Raw genomic sequence first — 27,869 nt, forward strand, 5'->3', positions numbered from 1 at the left:
CAGCTCTAGCCCACCGATCAAACCTTCTGCTTCACAAAGGAGTATTTTTATTAGTGTTTCGTGCTGGGGGGCAGCTCACCGATCTAGTGATCTGAACCTAGGGCTGGGAACTGGCAATGCCTGAGTGCTAATCCTTGCTTTGATACTAACTGCTTCCAGCCACGTTTTCCTGGCTCACAGCAGGGTTTGCAAAGCTAAGTTAATGTCTGTAAAGTGCTTTGCAAGATGAAAAGTGCTGAATGCATTAGTCCAGAGACCTCACCCAGCAGAATACGCACATTACAGGACCACTTTAAGTAATTAAAGCTACATGTACACAGCCCTGTCATTGGAGTATATTATGCAATTACCTATCTGCTCAGATTAGGCCCTGAAATGCTAACGCCCGGTATCCGCTGCTGCTCTATAATCTCACTTAATGGCAGTTACCACGCAAGTCTCAAGGCAACAATCTAAGAGCTGGTCTACACAAGAAAGTGAAGTTGCCCCAGCTGTGCTGTTCAGGGTTATGAAAAATTCACACTCCTAAGCCTCAGTGTAGACACCCCGAGGTTAACAGAACAATTCTTCTCGCACTGAAATAAGCCCCTACACCGCAGTGCTACATCAGTGCAGCTACAGTTGTGCCGCTGAAGCGCTTCTAATGCAGTCACAGCCTAACAGAACAGCACCAAAGTTACCTTAAGTCTCTGTACCCGCACCAGAATATAAACAGGCCAAAGACTGCCTCCGGTCTCTACACAGAACTCCCACTGACATTAACAGGAGCTCTGCAAGTGGAATGAAAAGGCCAGGTATCTTCAGAACGGCGGCTCCAGGCCATTTTGGTTGAGGATTCCTTAAGTGTATACATAAAATAATCATAGTGATTAACGTTTGAATAATAGTGCTTTCCATCCATGCCTCTCAAGGCACACTACAAAGGAGGTCAGGCTCATTATCCCCTTTTAAAGATGGGAAACTGAGGCACGTTTTCAAGACGGGGACACCAAGGCACATTTTCAAGATGGGGAAACCGAGGCACATTTTCAAGATGGGGAAACCGAGGCACGGAGCATCACAGCAAGTCTTTGGCAGAGTCTAAGACCAGACTCCGGGTCTGCTAACTCACAACACTACGCCCCAGCTACTGGACCACTCGCTCTCCTGACAAGGATGAAAGACTTCATCCTCCTAAGAAGACATCATATTGACTAATTCTTCCATGTTATAACAGGAGGTGAAACGTTCTGGTTCCCTGTAATACCAATGGGTGCTTGTGGGCTGAGGCTGATGACTGAAAGGGCTCCCCAAAACGTGCCCACCCCTTTGGTCCTTGCAACAACTTCAGCAGAGCGACGCAGCTCAGTTCTCTTTTTACTGGTCTCCAGCAAGCATAGGGCCTGGAGTCAGGAGATCTGGTGTCTATTCTGGGCTCTGCCACTGCCTTGCTGTGACACCTCGGGCAAGTCCCGGCAATGCTCTGTGCCTCAGTTTGCCCATCTGTAAAAGGGGGAGAATATCTACTATGCAGGAACGGTGTGAGGCTTTACCGAATGTCTGCCAAGTGAGTTAAACCCTACAGCTGGGAGGTGCTATGGCACAGCTGAGTAGCAGTACTGTTAATGCAGCTGGTTTGACAGAATATCTTCCCTCCTCTCCTACAGATCCAACCACAACTGGACAAATCTATGTGACAATTATCAGTCCAGTGACTGATGGTATATGCAGTCCCTTTCATTTGCTTTCTGCAAAGAGTCATGCAAGGAAAAACTGGTTTGCAAGAATGCCCACAGAAAGGGAAAACATCCTGGATAGCTGTGCAAAGGTGCGAACGCTGGTGCAGCAGAGGGGCTGGCATGGCCTTGGGTGCCAACCAATGTGGGGACAGAACTGACGTCTGGCCAGCTGAACTGGGGACAGCAAATACCTGAATGGTTCAGGGGCAATCTGCAGGCTGGAATCCGTTCATGGGAAAAGCTGAGATCAAAGTGTGCTTGTGGGTCATTTGTAATGGGGAAACGGGTCCCATCAATCGTCTCCTGGGAATACTTTGCTCAGCTCCAATCCCAGTGAACCAGGATGGTTGTGTCTCCCCACGGAGCGCCCCCTCTTTCTCTCCACCCAGGCATTACTGAGCAGAAGGCAGAGTGCAGAAGGCCCTCCTGCATTTTTATGTACTCAACTGAGCTCCTATGGGAAAAAATCTGAGCTTTTCTACCACTGAAACATGTTGTTTTCCCAGCTCCGCCCCTCAGGAGTACAAGGCAGAATGAAGAACACTGCCACCGTACCAAGGTGATCTGGGATGCCCAGCGGGCTGGCTCCAGAATGTGCAAGGCATTACTCTCAATGGCGGTGTTAATGGAACTGAAACTACTGCCTGTGGCTGGTGGCACTTGCTGATGGGTACTGGCAGGAGGCTCCTCGAGCTGCATGCACACAAGTGCTCTGGGCTGGATTGTGCTGTTAGCAGACAGACAAGGCACCCCAGAGGAACACCAGGAGGCGCTGTGCCTCAGAGAGGACATAGTCTTCCCAGGGCTCCCTGCTCCAAGAATAATTTGCACCATCTTTTTATGGAGCGGGGCGTGTTCCACTACTGGGTGGTGCAGAGGGAGAGGGGGAGCCATACGTCTTCCTGCTGCCTGCTCCCTCTCCACCCTGGGTTGTTCCTGGGTGAGGAGAGCCTCGCCCCCATGCTCCTGGGATTGGGCTGGACTTTGACACGGGCTGTGCAAGGGGGGGAGAGGGCGATAATTACTGCCTTGCTCATCCGCCTTGCACTAGGACATGATCCATACCCTGTGCTTAGACTGTGAGCTCCTGTATGTACAGCACCTAGCACAACGGGGCCCTGATCTCAGCTGGGGCCTCTCGGCGCAACCAAAATACAAACTAACAACAACAACAAGGTTAAGGATCCGTTACGGGTGCACGGTTACAATCTCTGCCCATCAGGAATTGTCCGTAGCTAAGGTTATAAGAGAGACATTAAAGGGCCCGCCCTGGATACCCTCGTGTGCAATAGATAACAGTAACCTTCGGACTAGCAGATCAGGAGTAGGAAACACCCCAGACACGACACGGCTCCGGGAACTGGTGCATTTCCCAACCCTCTGTCTATAGCTGGGCAGCCTTGATGTGGCTTTAACGGTGTTCCTAGAACGCTCACTGGCCATTCTGCCAGGACTACGCAGGTTGAGAACAGCAGCCCCTGTCCTGGGTCAAGCCAAGGAGGGGAGATGTGCCCTGAAAGGCAGGGAATGGCTTGCATTAGGCTCTCTTCCACTGGGGGTGCAGCTCCAGCAGCGGGCGCGCTAGTGTAGACACAGCTCAGGTCATTTTACCACCTAGGACAATGGTAACACCTAGCACCCACGCAGGTGTCATCTAGGCACCCAGATTTCTAGTGCGACTCCATCAAAGTCAATGGGGTTAACTCTGTGTGTACGTCAGTGTGACTGAGAGCAGAAATTGGCCCTGGGTCCATGTATTACACAGGCTTGGAGACTGGGTGTGACCACACGGCAAAGTGTCCAGAGCCCAACTCTGAGCTGTGTTCCCTGGTGTACGTATAGCCCCCTTCATGTGGATGGGTTCCCCGGGACCCCCAGGCATTTGTACATCACATGAGGCTGCCCCTGGGAAGCAGAACTTTCTCGGAATCGTTTGCTCTGCATTTGAGTTCTCTCCTGGACTCTACAGACTCACGAAATGATGCTGGACAAACCTCTCTAAAACGCGGCTCACAATACAGGCCTAACTCTACGGAGGTGGGTGGGTAGCTGGGAATCTGTCTGCACCATTTGTGAATTCAGGTGGGTACTATGAAATTGTATCATGAAATTACCACGCCATGGAAAGCCTACAGGTATGTGGCCCCACCATGGCTGGCAGGACCCGCAGCAGATGCACTCCAGACTGAGGCCGATGAGAAGGCACTTCGCTGTAAACGAGGGTATTTGGTCACAATATTATGCCAGAGAACAGCTGCATCCTAGGAACACCAGTTTTATCTTACCCCTCGGGACGAAGGGGGGAAAGTAGGAGCAGTGGAAATTTACCAGGCGCAGAACAAAAGAGGCCAGGTGACCAGAGAGGGGTTTAAACAGAGAGTCACCCAGTAATGGGGACTGGGGACAGACTGCAGAGAGAGGAAGGTCCCAGAAGCAGTGGGCAGAAGACTCCATGCGGGAGAAGCACCCCAACATGCAGAGGCCTGGATGAAGCAGGGGGACCCTGCCAGCTGTCCGCAACCCAGAGGGTGGCCGAGGGCAGGGTGCACTAAGTGGGGGGCGTTGTGGTTACAAAGTTTGTAGTTTTCTAAATGATCTGAGCTCTTTTGTGCGTTGTGCATTACGTAGAAGAACAATAATGTGTTGGGCTCTGGGCTCTGAGTGTGTCGCATGCTCCATGGCTGTGCGCCCCCGAGACGGTTACACAGCGAACCCTTCTGGGACACGGTGTGTAGGTCTGGGGGAACCAGAGGCTCAGCTCTGCACCCCGAGGGGATTGGCAACGGGTTCTAGTTCTCAGGATGAGGCTGCACCCCAAGAGTCTGCCTAGGGATTCCAAAAGAGGGGCAGTGCCTGGACTTATTTCAAGCCCCAGAAGCTTAAGCCACGGGAGGAATCCAGGGACCCAGAGATGTAGAAGTCTCTCACAGCAGTCTGGGGGTGGCCTGTCACTGACCAAATCTGTGAGACTTTGGGTGAAATCCACCCTGGCTTCACTGAACTCAATGAGCGGTGCCAGGAGAACGTTTTGGGACGTGCTAGCTAGTAGCCTCTCCGTGTCTTAGACCATGTGTAGATAAAGTACCATGAGAACAGAGTGAGCAAAGATGCTGGGGAGAAATGGATAAAACGGATCTCTGAATTAACACCCCCCTCCCCCGATCACTAGAACTGGATACAGCCACGCAGCACCCTCCTGAAGCCGTCAATAGCTCAGAGCTACTGCCCAGGTCCACCGCTCCAAGGGGTTAACATTGTAAATGCCTGTCACCATGTGGCCTGGAATGATTGCCCCACGAGGCCCCCTGCCCAGATGGAGACAAACCAAGGCAGCTATAAATCTTCCACCTTACCCCGCAAAAGGGGCAGCGTGGACAAAGGACAGAAATGTTTATTCGTTCTTGCTGGTTTGCCGGCGGTTCTTTCTGATTTAAGTAGTGCGGCAGCCGGCATTAGAATAATATTTACAGGAAAGGAAGCGCTGATAAACACTGCAGCCATCACTGAAGCATGCTGGGTTTCCTTTCCATTGCCTGCGTGGCTCTGTAAACTCCTATCCATTTCAGAGATTGCCCTAAATAACCTCCTTCCCATTCCTGCGAGCTCCCCTGGACAGGTGGTGGAAGGGTGGGGAAAAGGAATCTTACAAGACATCATCAGGGTCTAACATTCTCACTGGTTGCAGCAGCGTGACAGAAATGGGGTTCCTGGCCCTGATGATCATGAGTTAAAGGTACTGCGTTTTCCTCTTCTATGTGTCATCCCAGCCCTGATCATCCACGGATCAGCACACAGACCGCTCGCAGGATCGGGTCTAACTCTAAGGGATGGGCAAACCTGGTCTGAATATCATTTGGTTTGAAAGTTCCACTTGAACATTACTGGGGTTTGCGTTCTGCTTAAGACAGAATGGGGCAGAGCACGGAGTGAGTTCAATCTAATTACAAAAGGAAAAAGGAAAGCATATTGTAAGGGGACTGGGTAATGTGCATGTGCACAGTGTCCTCTACTGGATGGAATCAGCACTGCTCAGTTGTGTGTCATAGTAGGCCTTATACTGCTAGCACCTAATGGAGATGCTTTTTTAGTTCAAGTGACAGAAGGCTGTGGTTTTGGAGCAGAAGAATCTGAGCTCTGTCCCTTCTGTTGCGGTGAGATTATAAGCATCCATCGTGGACAGCATAATATCCTAGATGAGTATGGATTTGTTACAATATGCACCATTTATAGAGCACCACCTGGAGCCTGTTTAGCTCTCTGGAGGTTCTTCTGACTTTAATACACAGGTACATACTTCCCTACAGCTAGAAGGACACTGTGGCTTGCTGTAAAAATAGCACTGCTTTAACGAGAGGTTGTAACACCTCAGACTGCATGAGGCTTCAGAAGGGCCAGATAACACAATGACAGGTAGGTACAAAGACCTGCCCACTGCTCCTCAGAGCAACGCAAAGAAAACCCACCCCCAGAGCACCAAGATAACCTCCTTCAGGCACAAACAAAACAAAAACCCAGCCCACCTGCTGACTGTTGAGCCTTCAGGCCAAATGGCAGGCGCCAGACAGCCTCTAAGTACAAATGCAGAATCACACAAGTCAGGGATGGAAATGAGCTGTGGCCGGAGAATAACCAGCTGTCTCCTGGCCAGGGTGGGATTATCTCCTGCAGAACGTTTCGAGTGGATCTTGTCCAGTCTAGTTGGAAATGTCAAGCATTGCAGCTTCCACCGCTTCCCTGGGGAAATTATCGTGCAACCGAGTGTAGGGCAGAGAGCATACGAGGAGGAAGATGGGAGGTTCCGAAAGGCCCGTGTGATATATAAAAGTCTCATTTTTTATGCTCTTTCGGGCAGATCCTCTAGGTGCAGCTTTACCCACAGCACATGGGCCTCAGGGCCATGGCCAGCAGTTAGGAAATAAAGACAAACCCAGTGTCTGCACCCGGGAAGATCAAAGAGAGGGGAGCTCTGCTGCTGGGGTCTGTAGGCTACCACCATCCTCGCTTTGCCCTGCAGGACACACTCAGCAAACAATAGCTGTGCTAAGAGACTGCAGGTCAGGGTAACATGTCCCAGTGCAACTGGATGCTGCTCAAAACGTCATCGTGTCACCACGGACGTGGGCAGGAAAAAACAAGACATTGCTGAAAAATCTGGGATCAGGGGGAAATCCTAAAAGAGATTTCAAGGTGGGAATCTTTGGGAGGAAGGCTGATCTTGTGTTTAGTGCGCTGAACTAGGTCCCATGGGATGGGGGTTCGATTCCAAGCACTGCCACTTCCAATGTGATCTTGGGCAAGTTACTTAATCGCTCGATGACTCAGTTCCCCCATCACAAAAAAGGGATAACAGCACTTCCTTTCTCTCATTCTTTGTCTGTCTAGGCTGTAAGCTCTTTGGGGCAGGGATATCACTCACTATGCGCATGAACAGCCTAGCAGAATGGGGCTCTGAGCTCAGTTGGTGATACTGTAATACAAATAATAATGTATAAAACAATAATGATCAAAACCCTTGATGCTGATGCTGGAAACTTCCTCCACTGCAATGACAAGACCATACAGCCTGAAAATGCCACCAATGGGGAAACTGAGGCACACAAGGGTGACGTGATCCTCTCAAGGTCACAGCAAAGCAGAGTAAAGGCAGGGATTACAATTTGGGAGCTCCCTTCCCTGTCTCAGCCACTGCTCACTTGAATCCAGGCAGGAGCGGCGCCAGGGTTTTTGGCGCCCTAGGCGGGGGTCCTTCCGCGCTCCCAGTTGTTGTCGGCAATTCTGCAGCGGGGGGGAGAGGAGGGGTCCTTCCGCGCTCCTGGTCTTCGGGGCACTTTGGCGGCGGGTCCTGGAGCGAGTGAAGGACTCGCCACAGAATTGCCGCCGAAGACCCGGAGCGTGGAAGGACCCCCCCGCTGCCGAATTGCTGCCGAGGGCGGCAAAATGCCACGCCCCCAAGTCCTGGTGCCCAGGCGGTCACCTAAATGGAAGCGCTGGCCCTGAATCCAGGTATTGATTACATGCAGTCAAGCTGTTCATTGGTCATTTCAAGCATGACGGTGATTTCACTGTGTGCATTACCATAAACACAGAAACATCAAAACAATGGGGCGATTTTTTGTGACTAATGGAAGATCCCTTTCTGTCCAAACTCCCATGTATCTGTGCTCATCTCTGCTAAGCAAAGTTCTGTCCGTTTTCTGAAACCACCGACCCCCAGGCCCCAGCACCAGAGCTTTGCCCTCTTTGGTGTAAGAAGGATTGCCACGGGACGGAAGGGCCAGAACGGGAGGAGACTGGGTTAACTCCGAAGGTGCAGTCCTTGCTGCACTCAGCCAGACCATCTGAGCATGGCCCTGTTAAATCATCACAACCTCATCTGCTGAAGCAGACAGTAACTGAGCCCTCCGCAACAGCCTCACACCACAGCTGATTAGACGTGTTTGCAGATTGCTCCATGCCCTGGCCTGGTGCATGCACAAACTGCAGAGACTGGGGGCTCTCAGCCTGGGGATTTGCACAGGCTCTTCTCATACCATCCACCCCCATGCAGACAGTCTGCAGGCCTTTTGCACATCCAAACCCTTAAGATTTCTTCCTTCCAAGCCCTTTTTCCTCCCGTGCAATAGCCACGCTAGCCTCTAGACCTCCTGAGTGGTTGGCAAGATCCCTCTGCCACGTTTGTCTGTGCATCATAACCCTGCAATCTTCCCCCACGCTGCTGAGTGGCCTCCACTCCCACAGCACTTCGTTCACTCAGCACCTCAGGGCCTTCGCAGCAGGAGCATTTGAACTGGATCTGATCTATGATACTTATCTAGCTCCAATCACCACAGTATCTGAGCACCGCCCCATCTTTAACGTATTTATCCTCACGACACGCCCAGGCAGTAGGGCAGTGCTATTATCCCCATGTTACAGATGGGAAACTGAGGCACCGGGAGGCTGAGCGACTCACCCAAGGTCACACAGGCAGCCTGTGGTGGAGCAGGGACTTGAACCCCAGTCTATGCTAGAGCCCTAACCACTGACCCAGCCTTCCTCATCCATGCTAGGAAGAACAAGGATTTAACTCATATTCTTCCTATGATGATATTAATGGAAAATATCCAGTTATTTCTCTTCTATTTGGTCATTTTAAGGCTACATGTGAGGCTCCTTAGTTATTTGGGGAGGGGGGGAATAAAATGAGAACAATTATATGAATTAATATTAATGTATTATTAGCATCTCTAGTCTGCAGTCAGAGTATTTCATCACTAAGTTCTGGATTTTGGGATGCGACCAGCACAGTCATCATCATCATCATTACCAACACCGCATGCAACATACACTCCGGTGCCACTTCCTGTTAACAGACCACACTGGATGTAATCCATGTGTAACTGGATTATAATTTAACTGGGGATGCCCTACACTGGGGCTGCCTTAGAGGCCTTCCCCGCTGGCCATGCTAGAAAGAAGTCCCTGAAAGCAATCCCTGAACACACACACACACACACACACACACAATTCTGTAAGTGAAATGAGTTCTGTCAGGGCTCAGCTCCCAAATATATACAACACTGCCTGGAATCTGGCAAATTGCCCCACTGGGGAAGGGCTTGCCTTGCATTCATATGGAAACATAACCCAGCCCTCTCCCCCGGGAGGAAAGGACTCAGCCCTAGTCTACACTTAAAATGTAGGTTGACGTAGCTATGTTACTCGGGGAGGGGTGAAAAATTCACACCCCTGAGTGCAGTACTTAAACTGACCTAATCCTGGTGTAGATGTGGCTAGGTCAATGGAAGACCTGTCTCCCTGACCTAGCTACCACCCCTTGGGAAGGTGGGTTACCTACACCTACCCTTTTGTGATTGCAGGTAGCTGCAGCCTCTGTAGTGTGGACGGGGACAGGTGAGCAAAGCCCACAGGTAAGTGGGGAACATGGAGACCGGGGAAATGAGTCGGAAACAAGAGGGAGTGTGGGCTATATTGGCAGAGAGAAAGGAGAGTCAGGAAAAAACTGGGAGGAAAGATCAAACCAGTATTTTAGATGCCTATATACAAATGCGAGAAGTATGGGGAATAAGCAGGAAGAACTGGAAGTGCTAATAAATAAATACAACTATGACATTGTTGGCATCACTGAAACTTGGTGGGATAATACACATGATTGGAATGTTGGTGTGGATGGGTACAGCTTGCTCAGGAAGGATAGACAGGGGAAAAAGGGAGGAGGTGTTGCCTTATATATTAAAAATGTACACACTTGGACAGAGGTAGAGATGGACATAGGAGACGGAAGTGTTGAGAGTCTCTGGGTTAGGCTTAAAGGGGCAAAAAACAAGGGAGATGTCATGCTAGGCGTCTACTACAGGCCACCTAACCAGGTGGAAGAGGTGGATGAGGCTTTTTTCAAGCAACTAACAAAATCATCCAAAGCCCAAGACTTGGTGGTGATGGGGGACTTCAACTATCCGGATATATGTTGGGAAAATAACACAGCGGGGAACAGACTATCCAACAAATTCTTGGACTGCATTGGAGACAACTTTTTATTTCAGAAGGTTGAAAAAGCTACTAGGGGGGAAGCTGTTCTAGACTTGATTTTAACAAATAGGGAGGAACTCGTTGAGAATGTGAAAGTAGAAGGCAGCCTGGGTGAAAGTGATCATGAAATCATAGACTTTGCAATTCTAAGGAAGGGTAGAAGGGAGAACAGCAAAATAGAGACAATGGATTTCAGGAAGGCAGATTTTGGGAAGCTCAGAGAGCTGATAGGTAAGGTCCCATGGGAATCAAGACTGAGGGGAAAAACAACTGAGGAGAGTTGGCAGTTTTTCAAAGGGACACTATTAAGGGCCCAAAAGCAAGCTATTCCGCTGGTTAGGAAAGATAGAAAATGTGGCAAAAGACCACCTTGGCTTAACCACGAGATCTTGCACGATCTAAAAAATAAAAAGGAGTCATATAAAAAATGGAAACTAGGACAGATTACAAAGGATGAATATAGGCAAACAACACAGGAATGCAGGGGCAAGATTAGAAAGGCAAAGGCACAAAATGAGCTCAAACTAGCTACGGGAATAAAAGGAAACAAGAAGACTTTTTATCAATACATTAGAAGCAAGAGGAAGACCAAAGACAGGGTAGGCCCACTGCTTAGTGAAGAGGGAGAAACAGTAACAGGAAACTTGGAAATGGCAGAGATGCTTAATGACTTCTTTGTTTCGGTCTTCACCGAGAAGTCTGAAGGAATGCCTAACATAGTGAATGCTAATGGGAAGGGGGTAGGTTTAGCGGATAAAATAAAAAAAGAACAAGTTAAAAATCACTTAGAAAAGTTAGATGCCTGCAAGTCACCCGGGCCTGATGAAATGCATCCTAGAATACTCAAGGAGCTAATAGAGGAGGTATCTGAGCCTCTAGCTATTATCTTTGGAAAGTCATGGGAGACGGGAGAGATTCCAGAAGACTGGAAAAGGGCAAATATAGTGCCCATCTATAAAAAGGGAACTAAAAACAACCCAGGTAACTACAGACCAGTTAGTTTAACTTCTGTGCCAGGGAAGATAATGGAGCAAGTAATTAAGGAAATCATCTGCCAACACTTGGAAGGTGGTAAGGTGATAGGGAATAGCCAGCATGGATTTGTGAAGAACAAATCATGTCAAACCAATCTGATAGCTTTCTTTGATAGGATAACGAGCCTTGTGGATAAGGGTGAAGCGGTGGATGTGGTATACCTAGACTTTAGTAAGGCATTTGATACGGTCTCGCATGATATTCTTATCGATAAACTAGGCAAATACAAATTAGATGGGGCTACTATAAGGTGGGTGCATAACTGGCTGGATAATCGTACTCAGAGAGTTGTTATTAATGGTTCCCAATCCTGCTGGAAAGGCGTAACGAGTGGGGTACCGCAGGGGTCTGTTTTGGGACCGGCTCTGTTCAATATCTTCATCAACGACTTAGATATTGGCATAGAAAGTACGCTTATTAAGTTTGCGGATGATACCAAACTGGGAGGGATTGCAACTACTTTGGAGGACAGGGTCATAATTCAAAATGATCTGGACAAATTGGAGAAATGGTCTGAGTTAAACAGGATGAAGTTTAACAAAGACAAATGCAAAGTGCTCCACTTAGGAAGGAAAAATCAATTTCACACATACAGAATGGGAAAAGACTGTCTAGGAAGGAGTACGGCAGAAAGGGATCTAGGGGTTATAGTGGACCACAAGCTAAATATGAGTCAACAGTGTGATGCTGTTGCAAACAAAGCAAACATGATTCTGGGATGCATTAACAGGTGTGTTGTGAGCAAGACACGAGAAGTCATTCTTCCGCTCTACTCTGCTCTGGTTAGGCCTCAGCTGGAGTATTGTGTCCAGTTCTGGGCGCCGCATTTTAAAAAAGATGTGGAGAAACTGGAAAGGGTCCAAAGAAGAGCACCAAGAATGATTAAAGGTCTTGAGAACATGACCTATGAAGGAAGGCTGAAAGAATTGGGTTTGTTTAGTTTGGAAAAGAGAAGACTGAGAGGGGACATGATAGCAGTTTTCAGGTATATAAAAGGGTGTCATAAGGAGGAGGGAGAGAACTTGTTCACCTTAGCCTCTAAGGATAGAACCAGAAACAATGCGTTTAAACTGCAGCAAGGGAGGTCTAGATTGGACATTAGGAAAAAGTTCCTAACTGTCAGGGTGGTTAAACACTGGAACAAATTGCCTAGGGAGGTTGTGGAATCTCCGTCTCTGGAGATATTTAAGGGTAGGTTAGATAAATGTCTACTAGGGATGGTCTAGGCAGTATTTGGTCCTGCCATGCGGGCAGGGGACTGGACTCGATGACCTCTCGAGGTCCCTTCCAGTCCTAGAATCTATGAATCTATGCCCTCAGCGCAATGGGCTGCGAGAAGGAAGGATGTTCTAAGTGGTCAGGGCACAGGACTAATGGCCAGGCATGCCTGTGTTCCAATTCTGATTTGTGGTGTATTCTTGGGGAAGGTCACAACTTATCTTTGCCTCAGTTTACCCACCTCCAAAAGTTCCTCTTGGGTGCACAGAGGATATTGTGAGGGTCTAGTTAATGTTTGTTGAGTACATCAAAGATAAGGGTCAAATACTAATTTTTTACAATAGCAAGGTAACTGGGGATGAATGTGAGGGCACAAAGGATGTCTCTACTCTGCACACTAAGCCCGGGCTCTGACTCAGGTTGGAGTCCACACACCCCCTCTTCCATCCACACACAAATCAGTCTGACTCAGGTCAGCAAGCACTCAGTCCCCAGGTCCTAGGATCCTGTCATAACTATAAAGGGAAGTTTAACAGCCCTCCTGTGTACAATACTATAAAATCCCTCCTGGCCAGAGACTCCAAAATCCTTTTACCTGTAAAGGGTTAAGAAGCTCAGGTAACCTGGCGGACACCTGACCCAAAGGACCAATAAGGGGACATGATACTTTCAAATCTTGGTGGCGGGAAGGCTTTTGTTTGTGCTCTTTGTTTGGGGTTGTTCGCTCTTGGGACTAAGAGGGACCAGACATCAATCCAGGCTCTCCAAATCTTTCTGAACAAGTCTCTCATATTTCAAATGTGTAAGTAAACAGCCAGGCAAGGCGTGTTCGTTTTTATCTTTGTTTTCTCAACTTGTAAATGTACCTTTTTGCTAGAGTGTTTATCTCTGTTTGCTGTTACTTTGAACCTACGGCTAGAGGGGGGTCCTCTGGGCTCTTTAAGTTTGATTACCCTGTAAAGTTATTTCCCATCCTGATTTTACAGAGATTATTTTTACCTTTTTCTTTAATTAAAAGCCTTCTTTTTAAGAACCTGATTGATTTTTCCTTGTTTTTAGATCCAAGGGGGTTGGATCTTGATCCACCAGGAGTTGGTGAGAGAAAGGAGGGGGGATGGTTAATTTCTCCTTGTTTTAAGATCCAAGGGGTTTGGATCTGTATTCACCAGGGAATTGGTGAAGAGTCTCCCAAGGTTACCCAGGGAAGGGAATTAGCACTTTGGGAGTGGTGGCAGCGGACCAGATCTAAGCTGGTAGTTAAGCTTAGAAATTTCATGCAGGCCCCTATATTTGTACCCTAAAGTTCAGAGTGGGGAAGCAGCCTTGACAGACCCTGTATGGGGGATGAGGCAGAGCCCGAGTCCCGCTGTGACTCAGGTCCAAGCCCTGTCATTTCACAGTGGGGACTCAGTTCAAGCTGCAAACCCGAGTCAGAAGCTCTGGGTACTGTGGTATGGATGTGACAGCACAGCTGTGAGATCCAGGTCCAGCACTTGTAAACCCTGGTTTAAAATGCAGTATGGACGCTCAAGCATGAGCTTGGAAACACTGAGTCAGAAGCCCGGGTCCCACAGACCTGGGTTTATAATGCAGTGTAGAGACACCCAAAGGGGCTCCCCACCAGGGATATGAAGCAAAGCACTAGGCATAACCTTCGCTTTTTTTCAGTCTGCACACAAGCCGTTCCTCACCATTTCATTGTGGTTTGTGTACTAGAGCCAACGCTCAAAGCCAGGCAGTTCTAGACAGGACTCTCTGATTCCCTGGAGGAATGTAACCGTTCAGCGTTTTCAACATTTCCAAGAGCAACATGAGACAACATGCTTAGCAAGGTCGGAGTGTCTGGCAATCCAGAGCATCGCCCGGCTGGCAAAGGCAGGTAACACAGTAGAATCCACAGGGACGGTCCCAGAGTCCCGGGTGCGGGGAGTCTTCTATCAAAATGGTTTGCAATTTACAAGGAAATAGAGGCAAGAGACATCATCACTAACCTCCTAGCATCAGCTGGAATGGATGGGACCCTTCTGTTAGCCTAGAGCTAACTGGGGCTTCTGCCAGTTGGATTGCCCTTTGCTAAGGCACACTAGTACCAACCAATCATCCCTCCATTATCATTCCTATCACAGTAGCACCTAGAGATCCCATTGAGGCAGGAACCGCACCTACACAGAGTAAGAGACAGTCCCTGCCCCAAAGCACTGGCAATCAAAATAGGTGGACACAGGCTAGGAGGGGAAACGGTGGCACAGAAATGTGAAGTGACCTGCCCTGTTGCCTGGTGTCTCCCAGCAGGTCAGGAGCTGGCAGGAGTTTCTGCAGCTCCATGTCCTTGCTCTAAGGAGAACAGTGAAGGTGCACGAAAGACCCAGGGAACTGCTCCTCTATGTGCTGGCTGGACCAAGGCCTAGATTGGCCAACAAGGAGCAAGCTGCTGCAGCTGAAGAAGAGACGCAGAGAGGCTGATCCATAAAAAGATGCCATTGCTACGGTGTCGTGTGTTTCTCTGTGGACCCCAGCCGTCGATTCCGTGATCGCTTGGAGCCTGTGCCTTCATGCATACGCTCCGAGATTTGCTCAACACAAAGCTAGTTCCCTAGATAGGGGGGCAGGCAACTTTGTTTACTGCCTGCCCTCAGGTGGGAGAAGCAGTGTGGCCCTGTGGGCAGGGCCTGGGACTCAGGAGACCTGGGTTCCAGACCTGCTGGATGACCTTGGACAAGTCACTTCCTCTTCCTCTCTCCGTGCCTCAGTTTCCCCATCTGTGATTGGAAACTCATTGGGGCAGAAAGTGTTTCCCACTCTGTCTGCACAGCACCTAGCACAACAGGGCCCCAATCTCAGATGGGACCTCTAGATGCTACCGTCATACAAATAAATCATAATAAGGAGGTGCGGGACCAGGGACAAACATTTTTAGGCTTAGCCCGTAGCAAAGGAAAGGGTTAATCCATCATAGATGCATTCATTTCTCTTATCACCAAGGGGAGAGCATCCAAAGCTCCTAACACAGCCCTGCTGCTCAGAGGAGCCAACAGCCTCAGATATGGCAACACGAAAAAGCAACAGAGCCCAAAAGAACCCAGCTGATTACATCGGTGAGCTGCAGGGTTTGAACCGCTTAATAAGATCAAAGTGTCTGCTGGTTGTGGAGTTACAGGGAATGGGTTTGAATAGACTCCCTTTGCAGGCGAAACACCAGTGACCTCATCTCCAAATGCTGCTTGCCTTTGCCACTTTAATCAATTCCCTGAAATCATCTCTGCAGCGCAGCCTCGAATTCCTCTCCAACAAAGGCAAGTGGCTAAGGTTTCAGCGGCTGCAGAGGGCAGCCTCTATTGTCCCTTTGCAATTGGAAGGAACTTTGCAGGACCTGCAGAAGAATGGAGCACCCAGGACCACAAGGGGAGAGGGGGGTCAGGCCCATGTGGGACGCATGGGTATTTTTGGCCTGGAACGTTAAAACCCTCCATCCTGTCTCCCCCAGCCATGAGAAACCCAGGGTGAGAAGGAAACGCACATGAAAGGGCCTGTGGAAGGTGTTGGAAGCAAGGTGAAAAATCAGACTAGCTGATTCATTGATACTTAACAATCCCACGGAAAATGTAGAAGTGTGTGTGGGGGGGGGGGGGGGGAAGACCCAAGATTCCTTCAGGACAAGGGTGTGGATGCAGGAACACAGACGCTGACTCTGTCATCGATCCCCCCTGCGCTGTGAAGTCAGCCTGCCCGAGCAGTCGAAGATGGGAGAAGACAGAACCTTTCTCCCCTCCTACACGCACAACATGGGCCGTGAGGGGGTACAGTCAGCTCTGGGAGATGTCTGCTGGGATATAACTCTGCAGAGACGCACCACGCCAGCTTAACTGCCCCTCGGCCCAGAGAGGGAGATCAGTGCCTCTGCAGCTGCTGCATTCCTTGCCTCCTCCCCCCCCCCCCGACCCCACGCATCTGGGTAGGTGAGTGGGTGGAGCCATTTCTCAATCCTGCCCACCAGTAATGCACCAGGGGACACCGCTGCGCCACATATGGGAGGCAATGTTGGCTAGTGGACACAGTACTGGTCTGGGGAGCAGGCGATCTGGCTTCTATTCCCAGCTGTTCCACTGGCTTGCTGGGTGACCTTGGGCAAGTCACTTCCCCTCTCTGTGCCTCAGTTTCTCCCCTATTCAACGGGGATAATGATCCTGCCCTCCTTTGTAAGGCACTCTGAGTTCTACTGATGACACGTGGTGTTTCAGAGCTAGGAATCCCTATTATTAGGGTGCATCTGCCCTGCCAGACCGAGGAGGTGTGGGCGGGCGTTGGGAGGGGTGAGATAGAGGCTGACGGGGTCTCTCATTAAATTGGACAGATTGTGTGAAGTCCAAATGAGATGTGAAAGCCTCATGTTTCAAGGGCTTCGAAGTTGGTTGCAAATATTTTGCCCAGCCCTGGGGGCAGGTTCAGGAACAGGAAGGTGGCCTCTTTTCTCCTTAGTGACTTGTGAATCAGCCCAGATCTGTTAATAAGTCATTATTACAAATTACTATTAAAATACTTGGCGCGAACACAGTCTAAGAACAGAGACCTAGTTCCACAGAACACTTTAACCATGTGCTCAACTTCCACCACTTGCTTACGTGCCCTCGACTTCAGTGACATTGTCTGGAAGTTCAGCACGTGTTTAAGTGCTTTGCTGAATCAGGTCCTGACCGTTAACCCATCATTTCTCATAGCTCCCTAGCAAGGAAGATGAGAATCAATTATCCTCTTCCACTGACAGGGAAACAGGCACAGAGAGGCCAAGTCTGGGGTTATCAAAAGTGCCGACAGGAGTTATATGCCCGGCTCCCAGTAAGTTTCAAAGGGAATTAGGTGCCCAAATGTTTTTGAAGATGGGAGCCCTAACTCCAAGGCTCCTTTGAACCTCCCCCCAGTGACTTGCCCAGTGGATCCAGGGAGTCAGGGGCAGGGCCAGGATTCAACAGTATGTCAGATTTTAGGAGCTTTCCTCTTGACCTGGCTGCCTCCCCTGCTCTTTCGCCCACTTCTAGCACCAAACTCCAAGCAACCCATTTTGGGGCGGGTCCAAAAATGTCAGGATTTGTAATGATGCTGATGCCTGGATTCCACCTGTCCAGGCCCTGTGGAAACAGGGAGAGAAGTTGTGGCATTTGCAAAGCTCTGGATTGTTAGCAGAAAGGACAGGGGGCCTTAGGGGAAAGCGGAAAAGGTTTGGCCAAGGATGTAAATTGGTTGATAAGGCAGTGACAGGCAGGGAGGGCCGCCCGTGGATTAACAAAAGACCAGCTAATGCTACCAACCACCACTAGACATACAATCCGGCTCCAGTTACACCACTTGGAATCCTTCTGCCAAGTCTGGGTCCACACAGCCAATGGAGGGGAAAGATAACAGTAACCTCAGGGGCAGCCAGGAAACACAGGGGGTGGCTGCAGCCTGCTAAAGTGGCGCTGAGGCTTTCCATGATCTTTTCAAGCAGCTCATACTAACCGCGCGTTTTCCTCAGTGCTGAGGCTTTCGATCAGAGTCTTGGCAGTGATTTCCCCCCACACCAACTCCATCAGGCCTTGCCCTCCCTGGTTTCTTTTTTTCTGCTGGGGCGGGCCAGTGTGGAGGTGTGTTAGCATGTGTGTGACTATGCATCATATCAGTGCATACATTTGCTGCCTCCACTGCACTGCATTCGCTCTCACGTCTTCTGTAACGCTGGCCAGTGAATTTCACGGCTCATGAAAGAGAGACACCCACACACATCAGAGGAGATGGGAATGATTTTTGCAAGTGCTGATCAAGCTTCCGCGCCCCCCCCCCAAGTCTGCCAACACACCCCAAGCCTGACCTGCAACAGCCTTGCTACTCCAAGTCCGGGTCCCCAGCAGACCTGCCAACGCATCTCAGTTCTGCTGTAAAGCATTAATGCCAAGGGGCCCAAACTGTGATCCAGAGAGCCCTTGCTAGTGGGCTGGGGAAGAGCTGGCTGGTCATGTGATATTGGCTCCTCCTCCTCATTTCCAGCTGCAAAACCACATGAAAAGGAGCTAAAAATACATGATGTTCCTTATGTTACTTCTCCATGGAAGCGACTGCTGTAATGGACCCAGGCGTACGCGGTGATCCTAAGGGGGAAGGAAGGCGGCCTACAACAACACATAGGAAAGGAGGGTCCTAGGAGATGCTCTCTATTAAAAGGTGCCTCACACTCTGAGAAAGGTTGGGAACCCCTGTATCACAGCCAGCCTCTGTACTCTAGTGCTGAGACCATCATCTGCGGCTAATCAAGCAGGTGCATCAAGCTAGTGAGAGACAAAGACACCTGAGCAGGCCCCTGTGAAGGAAAATAATCCCTTGGGCAGAATGGCCAGCACAACTTCAGCTTGGACTGGCACAAAAACGTCCACTTCAAGTGGCCAGTGGTTTAGTTACAAGGCCACTGGAAATATGGCAGCTGGTCTGCTGCAGGGACTTTCCAGCCGCTGCAGAAAGCCAAGGACTGACTTGTGGGATTGCTGCCGAGAGCGCAGCAGGCGGCAGCACAAAAATCAGCATTTCAGTAGCCTCCCCGGTTACCAGGCACTCAAGTTACAGAGCAGGTCCCACAGCAACGGGTTTTGGGGGGGATATAAGCCTTTAAAAACAGAATCAGTGAAAAGTGACCACCAACTGGCATGTAAATTTATCAACTGCATATTCAAAACTGTACAAAGTATAGGATGAAGAACTGATTTAGTGCACGTGAGCCAAATGACACACGGCCATCTCAGGGAGCATGTGGCAAGTGATAATAGCATCTGTAGAATGTTTTTAGTCTTCAAAGCACTCTATAGACATTAGTCCAGCAGGTGGATAACCATTATCCCCATTTTACAGGTGGGGAAACTGAGGCACAGAGCAAGGACGTGACTTGCCCAAAGTCAGAGAGAAGCCTTTGTTCAAGTTGGGATTAGAACTCAGGAGTTCCTGGCTCACAGAGCCACATGCAGTCCACATGAGGGGCCAGATTTTCAATGCTCAGAACCTGCATTGGGACCCGTGTCAACAGTACTCAGCACCCAGCGTGCTGTGCTCTTTTGGGTATCTGGCCCCAGGAGTTCAGCACTGCTCGGCCAGGAGTGAGTGCTGTCATTTGGAACCGAGTGCCTGGTGGCAGCTGCGTAAGCAAAAACTATCCCTTGAAGAGGAAGATGTTTCAAATAATAACACCGAGTTCTTGCGAAGTGCTTTTCAGCAGTAAGTCTCAAAAAACTTCACTACCCTAATGTATTTATCCTCACAGCACCCCCAAAAGGCAGGGCAGTGCTATTATCCCCACTGTACAGATGGGTAGCTGAAGCTAAGTGACTTGCCCACGGTCACACAGGAAGTCTGTAGCAGAGCAGGGAATAAAACCCAGATCTTCCAATTGCTAGGCTAGGGCCCTAATGACTGAGCCATCCTTCCTCTCTTCCAGTGTTGCCCACTCTCATGATTTCATTGGGAATCTCTTCATATCTGCTGTTTACCTTCAAGCCCCAGCTCCTGGAGTCAGGTGATTATGTGAGACTCTTGGCTTTCATTTTAAAAACAAAGTTCCCATCCCTCCTTCTGGCAGGGAACAGCTTGAAAACATGATGCCTACAGGCTCCAAAAGGCCCATCAAAAGGATGCCTACTTTATTATTTTTTATTAAACTCTCATGAGTTTTCAAGTCGACCTTGTGGTTTTTGAATGCTCAGGGCTGGCAGTACTGCCTTGCCCAGCAGGGTTAAGCCTTTAAAAGGCTGTGCTTTAAAAATGCCGAGCAGTGGGAAGAGAAGTGCAGGGGTGGGACACAGAATTAGGACTCGGGAGTCCTGGGATCTGTTTCAGGCTCCACCACAGACTTCCCGTGGGATCTGAGGGAAGTCACTTCCCGTCACTCTCCAGCTTCTTAGAAGTGCTCAGTTCCTTTCAGAACAGCCCCGGGGGACTGCTGGATGCTGAACGCTTCTGGCCCTCTGGGTCTCCATTGCTCATCTGTAAAATGGGCTAAGGATCCTCGCCCCCCTCTTGCCCATCACGCTGAGGGCTGCAGATGGAAAGCGTGATGTAAGGGCTGAGTTTGTATTTACCTCTGCTGCTTCAAAGTGCTCACATGAGGCCCAACTCCTCCTAATGGCTCATCAACACACCAGCAAGTGCCGCTCCGTGTAACCAGATCAAATGAAAGCTCCCAAAAGAATCACTGCACAGATGCCGAGGAGGAAATCTCAATGAGCTGGAACCTCGCAGTCATTTTCCAACCCACTGCTCTGAAAACACATGCTATAGTGAAACCAGAGTAATAAACAATCCTACCTGGTACCTATATAATGCCTTGCCTCAGAGAGACGCAACACATCCCTACGAGGCAGGGAGGTATGTCTATTTTACAGATAGGTAAACTGAGGCACGGATAGGTTAAGTAACTTGCCCAGAGTCACAGAGCAAGGAACAGAACCCCAGAGTCCGGTCTTGCGAGCTCAGCCTACAGCACTGGAGTGCTACTGGAAGAGCAAGCTTCTGACTGGCTTCAAGGAGCCTGGGAATTTGGGGTTTTGTGGTTACCGTGTCCTGCCCGAGGTTCGTGTGGTTTGCTGAAATCCCCAGCACCGGGGCTCCTGTACATGCATGAGAATCTCAGCTTTCCTTTTCTAAATAAGGAAACGTCCAGCCCTCATGTTTGCAGAGAAAACCTTGGAAAGTGCTTCCAACCAAAAGCAAAATCAGAAGGCAAATAAAATGGATTATTTTCATCAAATCTCCTGATTTTTAAGCCAGTCTCACGATTACGGGGGGGGCCGACTGGGGATTTCCCGTGTCATCCGCACTGCACATGGCACCCGTAAAACCAGGGAAGATCCTGGCTTGCAAACCTTCCAAAGAGGATATCCCTCTTCACTCCTGTCTCCTGGCTGCTTTGGAAGCTTCGCCTGCCAAAGAGGAGAGAGCAGGGAGCTCTGTAGGTTTGAGTCCTTTGAGGAGCAGAGGAGCAGAGCTGCAGCCTGTGAGTCTGGACGGTGGGTCTGAGGGCGTCATCTTGGAGAAGGCGTTTGGGAGGAACAGCACGACACTGCCCTCCTCTAGTCTAGTTCCTTTCACCCACAGTGCTTGACAAACGAATGCATTGAGTCTCACACGGCCCTTTGCTCTGCATTCCAGTGAGGGGGAAACGGCGGCATGGAGAGGTGAAGTGACTTGCCCTGGGGCTGCGTGCTGTGTCAGTTGCAGAGTCTGGAATTGACCCCAGATCTCTTGACTCCCAGCCCCGTGCTTTAACTGCAAAACTCTCCTCCCCCGCTTTGATGTCCCTCTCTGAACTCCAGCATTCCACACGGGCCAAGCACTCGGTGACCGGCGGCTGCAGAGAACAACCAACAGCCGGAAGGAACGGTGTGCCATCTGGCTAACGTGTCCTAGAAGAGCAGGGTCCCTGATCGCTGGAGCCAGCAGCCTAGGGAGAAGCACCTCCGAGCTGGACCCAGGGGAAAGAACAGATACGAGCATGGAGCAGCAAACGTTCTGCCAAACCCGCTGGGACAGCTGGCGGGAACTGACGGAGGTGGAGCCGGGGGAGGCAGGCCGGAGAGGAGCCCAGCCACCACCTTGCAGATTGGGTTGAGGACTGAATCCTGCCTGGTTAAGATAGCTGAGCTGTTTAGGGAAGGGGCACACTTGATAATGCTAGCAGAGGACAGGCCTGCGTGAATCCCATGGAAAGGTGGAGCGGCCCAGCAGTGCAGGGTTCTAGGCTGGAAGGAAAGATGTCACCTACACCACGTTTCCGCCCCCACCCACTTCAATGGGAGCATGTTTCCTGGGGGTAGCGTAAGGGGAGGGTGGTACCCGAGAGACCATAACAGAGTCTGCAACAACAGCAGCTGTGCTGCACCTGTTTGCCATGGATCACACTCAGCTCTTAGATTAACTCCCGCAACCCCCTTGACTGAGATACGAGGGATGACACGTGATGCGCATCCGAGGGCAGAGCTTGGCCCAGCCATGTCCCTGAACTGCAAGGGTGATTTCAGCAAAAACATCCTGCCGCGGACACAGCCCACTAGACCGCCCTGCCTCTAGGGGTCTGGCCGCACTGCGAGCGGGAGGTGCAAGCGCAAGGCCTGTAGACGTACCTGAGCCGGCTTGGATCAAGCCAGCTCACTAAAAACAATGGTGTAGCTGCGGCAACACCGGCGAGCCACCTGAGTGCATCACCCGGGGCCTGGGCAGGACCGTCCTCAGGTATGCTGCCATTTATAGCAAGCTGGCTTGATCCAAGCTAGCTCAGGTATGCCTACATGTGCTGCAATTCCACCTCCGGACTGCAGTGTAATCAGAGCCTAAGCCAGCCGGTCTGCGCTGTTATCTTCTACAAACCCCTCTCCTCCATGGGGGGCCATTTTAGTGAGCAGATACGGGCTTGCACGGATCAATCCGCCTAGCGCAGGTGGCAACCACAAACCCACAGCTCTTAACCCCGATCGGGGGGGGGGGGGGGGGGGGGCACACCCAGGGAATGCAGCCACCAGGCCATACAAGAGACACCTTGGTGACAAGTGCAGATGCAAACTTTTTGCAGAGAGAAGGGGGGGAAGAAGGGAAATAAGCAGAACACCAGCTCAGGGATTACATGAGCGTTATGCAACAGAGCCACCCAGATCTGTCAGGCACTGAATAGCTCGCGTGGGGAGGGGGTGGAGGGAGAGGAAGGGGGTGGGGAGGTGGGAAGCTGAAGTGCCAGTTACAGGTTTTCACATTGCTGCAGCTTTGACTCATCGAAGATAAAAAAAATAAATAAAAAAAATCCCTGACTAGTTTGCAAGGAGAATAAAGGGGAAGCAGTGGCATTTCTGGGGCTTCCCATTTGGGGTGGCAGATGGGATGGCAGGAGAATGTGCCTGTAGGAGAAGAACGTCTCTCCCTCCCCGCAGCAATGCTTCAGTTAAGGCCCTGATGATGCCATTCAGCAATGCCTGGGGCACCATGCGGAGGCTGAGCGGGTTGCAAACAGGCGCCGTGCATTGGGACTCTGCTGCTAGGGGTCCTAGCTGGGGGGCCCAGCACTCCCCTGCATAGCCGAGCCCAGCTCGGGGTCACACCAGCAGCAGCCCCATCCCCCAACAGGGAGGATGTAAGATCGGAACCTCCAGACCTCCCAGAAAGCTACGTCTGGCTACGCAGTGAAAGCGCTGTGGGTGGATTTAGAACAAAGGAAGGAGGAGGCAGAGGAGAAGGGACTGGTCGATTTCATGACTAATACCATTTATAGTTATTGGAGTTAGTGAAGTCCTGCCATCGAGTCTCCTGGGTCAGCCTGAACTGATAGCCAGGGAGCTTGGGGAGGAATTTTCCACTAGGCGCAGCACAGCACACTCGGCCAGGGGAGTGGGGGAGACAATTCCCCATCCTCTGAAGCAGAGCACTGGCTCAGGGACAAAGCTCCATCCTGTGCAGCAACCCCTATGTTCCGCAGCTCCCGGCGACTCGGAGCCACCGGCGGGAAAGACTTTAGCATGGGAGCGGCGTGCAAGCCCAGGACTTCTTCAGCGTTGAGGCTACAAAATGCTGGGGCGAGACCCACAGGTGTGACCACTCCCCACTCAGCGCTGGATTCAAGGCCTTCATGCCCTCCCTATGGCCGTCTGGGAGCTGGTTCAAGCCTGAGCACAAGTGAGAGCAGCAGGAGGGATGTTAGTCCCCTAGGGGCTGTTCCGGCAGCTGGAGATGATCTGGGCAGGACAGCATTCCAGCCATGCCCCCCTTCCCCTGATGACATCTTTTCTGTCGGGGCAGCTGCCAGGCGGGGGTGTCACAGAACGAGCTATGCCGGTCCTGCCCTCTCTGGGGATTCCCCTGTGCCCAGAGAAGCTTTGGGATGCCAGCTAAGCGGCTGCTTTCTGCTGGTGGAGGAGTGCCAGAAGCGGTACCCTCCTCCCCAGTTCCGGGGGACAGCAGGCCAGGGAGTGCTGATGGAGAGACGAGTCTCAGGCTTGTCTACACTGACAATGCTGTAGCAGTGCAGCTGGGTTGCAGTAGTGATTAGTGAAGATGCTACCTATGCCGACGGGAGAGGGCGTTACCCATCGGCGTAAGTAATCCACCTCCCCAAGAGGCGGTAGCTATGTCAGCGGGAGAAGCTCTCCCACCGGTTAGGTCCATAGTGTAGCCCACGCCTCTGTCTTGAATGTCGAGTTTTGGTTTCCCCTTCCCGAGCCAGCACCAGGGAGTCCTTTGCTTAGATTTGCTCAGACATTTGGGCAGAAAGACCCAGAGAGTCGTGCAGATCTTACAGAGACAATGTTCGACTTTATGGCTTCCAATGTTAGGCTCCTCCCATTCCTCCCCCCCCCCACACCCCTGCCTCCCAAACACCTATGAGCTCAGATTGGGGAGAGGACCCCAGCTCCAAAAGGAGGGAAAGAGGGAAAGTGTGTAACACTGGGGAGAAGCAAACCATTCATTCATGTGCCTGGCAAATTATATATATATATCTCTGTAAAATCCTGGCAAAAAACTGGCTCATTAGCTGTCCCCTTAGTCACAGTCTCCAGTGGCAGCCTGGATGCATATGCACACATTGAGACGTTAGAATTAGCCACTTTAGGAAAAGGTTAGTTTTAAATAGACATTCCACCTCCTGCCTTCCCTGCAACCCAGCAACGTACCCGAGGGACGGTGAAGAATAATCACCAAAGTTCTTAATTTGTTCGCTGGCACGTCTCCACTGACCTCCAGTGAACCTGCTTTATTTAGAGATTCCAGGGGGAGAAAAGGTTGCTTCCAAGCCTGACCCTCTCCTCAGAGGCACGTCAAGTGGATCTTTATGTGCAGTTTTCTTGGAAATATTCATAAGATTTATTATTATAATAGTAGCCCTTGGCAATCTGACAGGGCACATCCTCAGAGGAATGCAGAGCCCTTTACAGATGTGAATTAAGCCTGACCTCATGGTAGGGCTTTCCCCATTTTACAGACAGGGAAACTGAGTCACAAAAAGAGCGGTGAAGTGACTTGCCCACAAACACTCAGTGAGCTCATGGAAATGGAGCTCTATGGCCCAATTTCCAGAGGTACCAAACAGCTGCAGCTCCAACTGGGTTTAATGGGAGCTGTGGAGGCTTCTCAAGCTCAGAAAAATCATGCCACTGAAGTTCTGACTCCCAGACCTCTGCTCTGAGCATGACGTGTACTGCCTCTCTAGTTCCAATACACCAATAGTCACCAGCTTTCTGTACAGTAGGGGAGAACTGCATGACACTACTATCCCTGATATGAAGAAGGTCAGGAGCTTCCTTATTCCGTCTCACAATGCAAAAAACAAGGGGACATTCAATGAAAGCGAAAGGTGACAAATTCAAAACTGATTAAAGGTAAAACACATTCCCAGAATGCACCATTAGACTGTGGAACTCATTGCCACCTGATGTCACTGAGGACTAGAATGCAGCAAGATTCAAAGAGAAATTGGACATTTCTATGGCCAGTAAGACTATCCAGTTATAATAATGATGAATGCTCAGACAAAGTGTTGAAAGGGACAGAAATCCTCATGCTTCACGATTTAAGCCAATTTCTAACCATTACGGTTAAGACAAGACTTTCATGGAGGGGGCAAATTATCCCACATCTGCCTACTTTGGGGGTTCTTGCAACTTCAGAAGCAGCTGGTGCTGACCACCGTGGGTATGTCTACACTGCAATTAAAAACCCGCTGCTGGCCGATGCCAGCTGACTTGGGCTCACGGGGCTTGGGCTAAGGAGCTGTTTAATTGCAGTGTGGATATTCAGCCTAAGATCGGGGACCCTCCCACCTCGCAGGGTCCTATGTGGACACCTGGGGGGGAGAGAGAGAGAGAGAGTGTGTGTGTGTGATAGAGAGACTGAAGGGATGCAAGGCTGTGGCCACGGGTTTGTAATATTATCTCTGTATAATGTTGGAATCAAATCTCTGACTTCAGGCAGAACCCAGCCTCGTCTGGCTGGCAGGCTGGCTGAAGACACTTCATTGCCAGCAATGTGCACTGACACTCCTGCTCCATTCACAACCTCAGCAGCGGAGTCTGAAATAACAAGGCAGTCACATACCACAAGGGTTCAGATTACAATGGGAAAGAGAGCGATTTCCCTGGGGGAAAGGGCGGGAAGATCTGCCATTTCTCATCAGTGAGCCAACCCCTGTAGCCCACAGACAGCCAGAAGGATTGCAGGGGAGGGGGACTCGGGGAGACCTTCCTCTGCAGTTCGATACAGGAAGGTCCTAAGTGCAAAATCCAGTTTTATTTTAGAGGGCTGGTCACTTCAGCCATGTTGTCATAGCAGATGCGCATTCGTTCCAACCGCTGGCCCCGTTCCAGGGAGCCCAGAGTTTGGAGCACGATCCAAGCGCCACAGAGTATGCTGCAGAAATAACCTATTAGAGGGTTGCCAACCCTCCAGGATTGTCCTGGAGTCTCCAGGAATTAAAGATTAATCTTTAAGTAAAGAGTGTTATGTGATGAAATCTCCAGGAATACATCCAACCAAAATTGGCAACCCTTCATGATCTCTGCTCTCCCCTGGGAGAAGTGCCCAGCCCTTAGTTCCAAGTCTTGATCCTGGCCACTTCTCCCACTGGCCCATCTGGATGTGCAGAAAGGTTCGCCCAGGCTGAGCACACATGTGATTTGCATGTCAGTGGGCTCTGCGGATCCTCTTCAATGAAGCACAAAGAGGGGGAAGCTCTAGTGGCTGGAACAGCAGGAACTGCCAATCAGGACTCATGGCTTCTATTCCTTTCCATGTCAATGAATTTACTACTTCAGTGAACTGTGCCTCAGTTTCCCCATCTGTAAAATGGGGGTATTAATAGTTCCTGGTCTCAAAGCAGGGGGTGGTGAGGACTCATGGTTATAAAGGATTTTTGAGCAATTTGGTTGAAAGGGGCTTTAGAAGAGCAAAGCGTTGCGCTATTCTAAGCCCCCTCCCCCTCAAAATAGGCCGGAACCTGCATTATTAAGGCTGGAAATGAACAATGCACTCAGATCCCCTTCACTGAATGGTACACGGACCCCTCAGCAGGGTCAAGTATCAGAGGGGTAGCCGTGTTAGTCTGAATCTGTAAAAAGCAACAGAGGGTTCTGTGGCACCTTTAAAACTAACAGAAGTATTGGGAGCATAAGCTTTCGTGGGTAAGAACCTCACTTCTTCTTGCATCTGTTAGTCTTAAAGGTGCCACAGGACCCTCTATTGCCCTCAGCAGGGTGTGGCTCTACATAGCCCAAGAGCCACATGGAACCCACACACAGTCCTAAAAATGTGGCCATGGCCACGCACTTCAGAGAGCTGGGGAGGAAGGTAAAGATAATCAGCTGCATTTTTTTTCCCCTGCTGGCA

At 50.3% G+C, this 27,869-nt stretch overlaps 1 protein-coding gene across 4 annotated transcripts in view; it reads right to left on the reverse strand.

Annotated features, from left to right (window-relative positions):
• Positions 1 to 27,869, reverse strand: part of NCS1 (neuronal calcium sensor 1) — a 113,164-nt gene that overhangs the window by 17,074 nt on the left and 68,221 nt on the right. The window lies entirely within an intron of this gene.

The sequence above is a fragment of the Malaclemys terrapin genome, chromosome 17 (genome assembly GCF_027887155.1).
Source record: "Malaclemys terrapin pileata isolate rMalTer1 chromosome 17, rMalTer1.hap1, whole genome shotgun sequence".
Lineage (NCBI taxonomy): Eukaryota > Metazoa > Chordata > Testudines > Emydidae > Malaclemys > Malaclemys terrapin.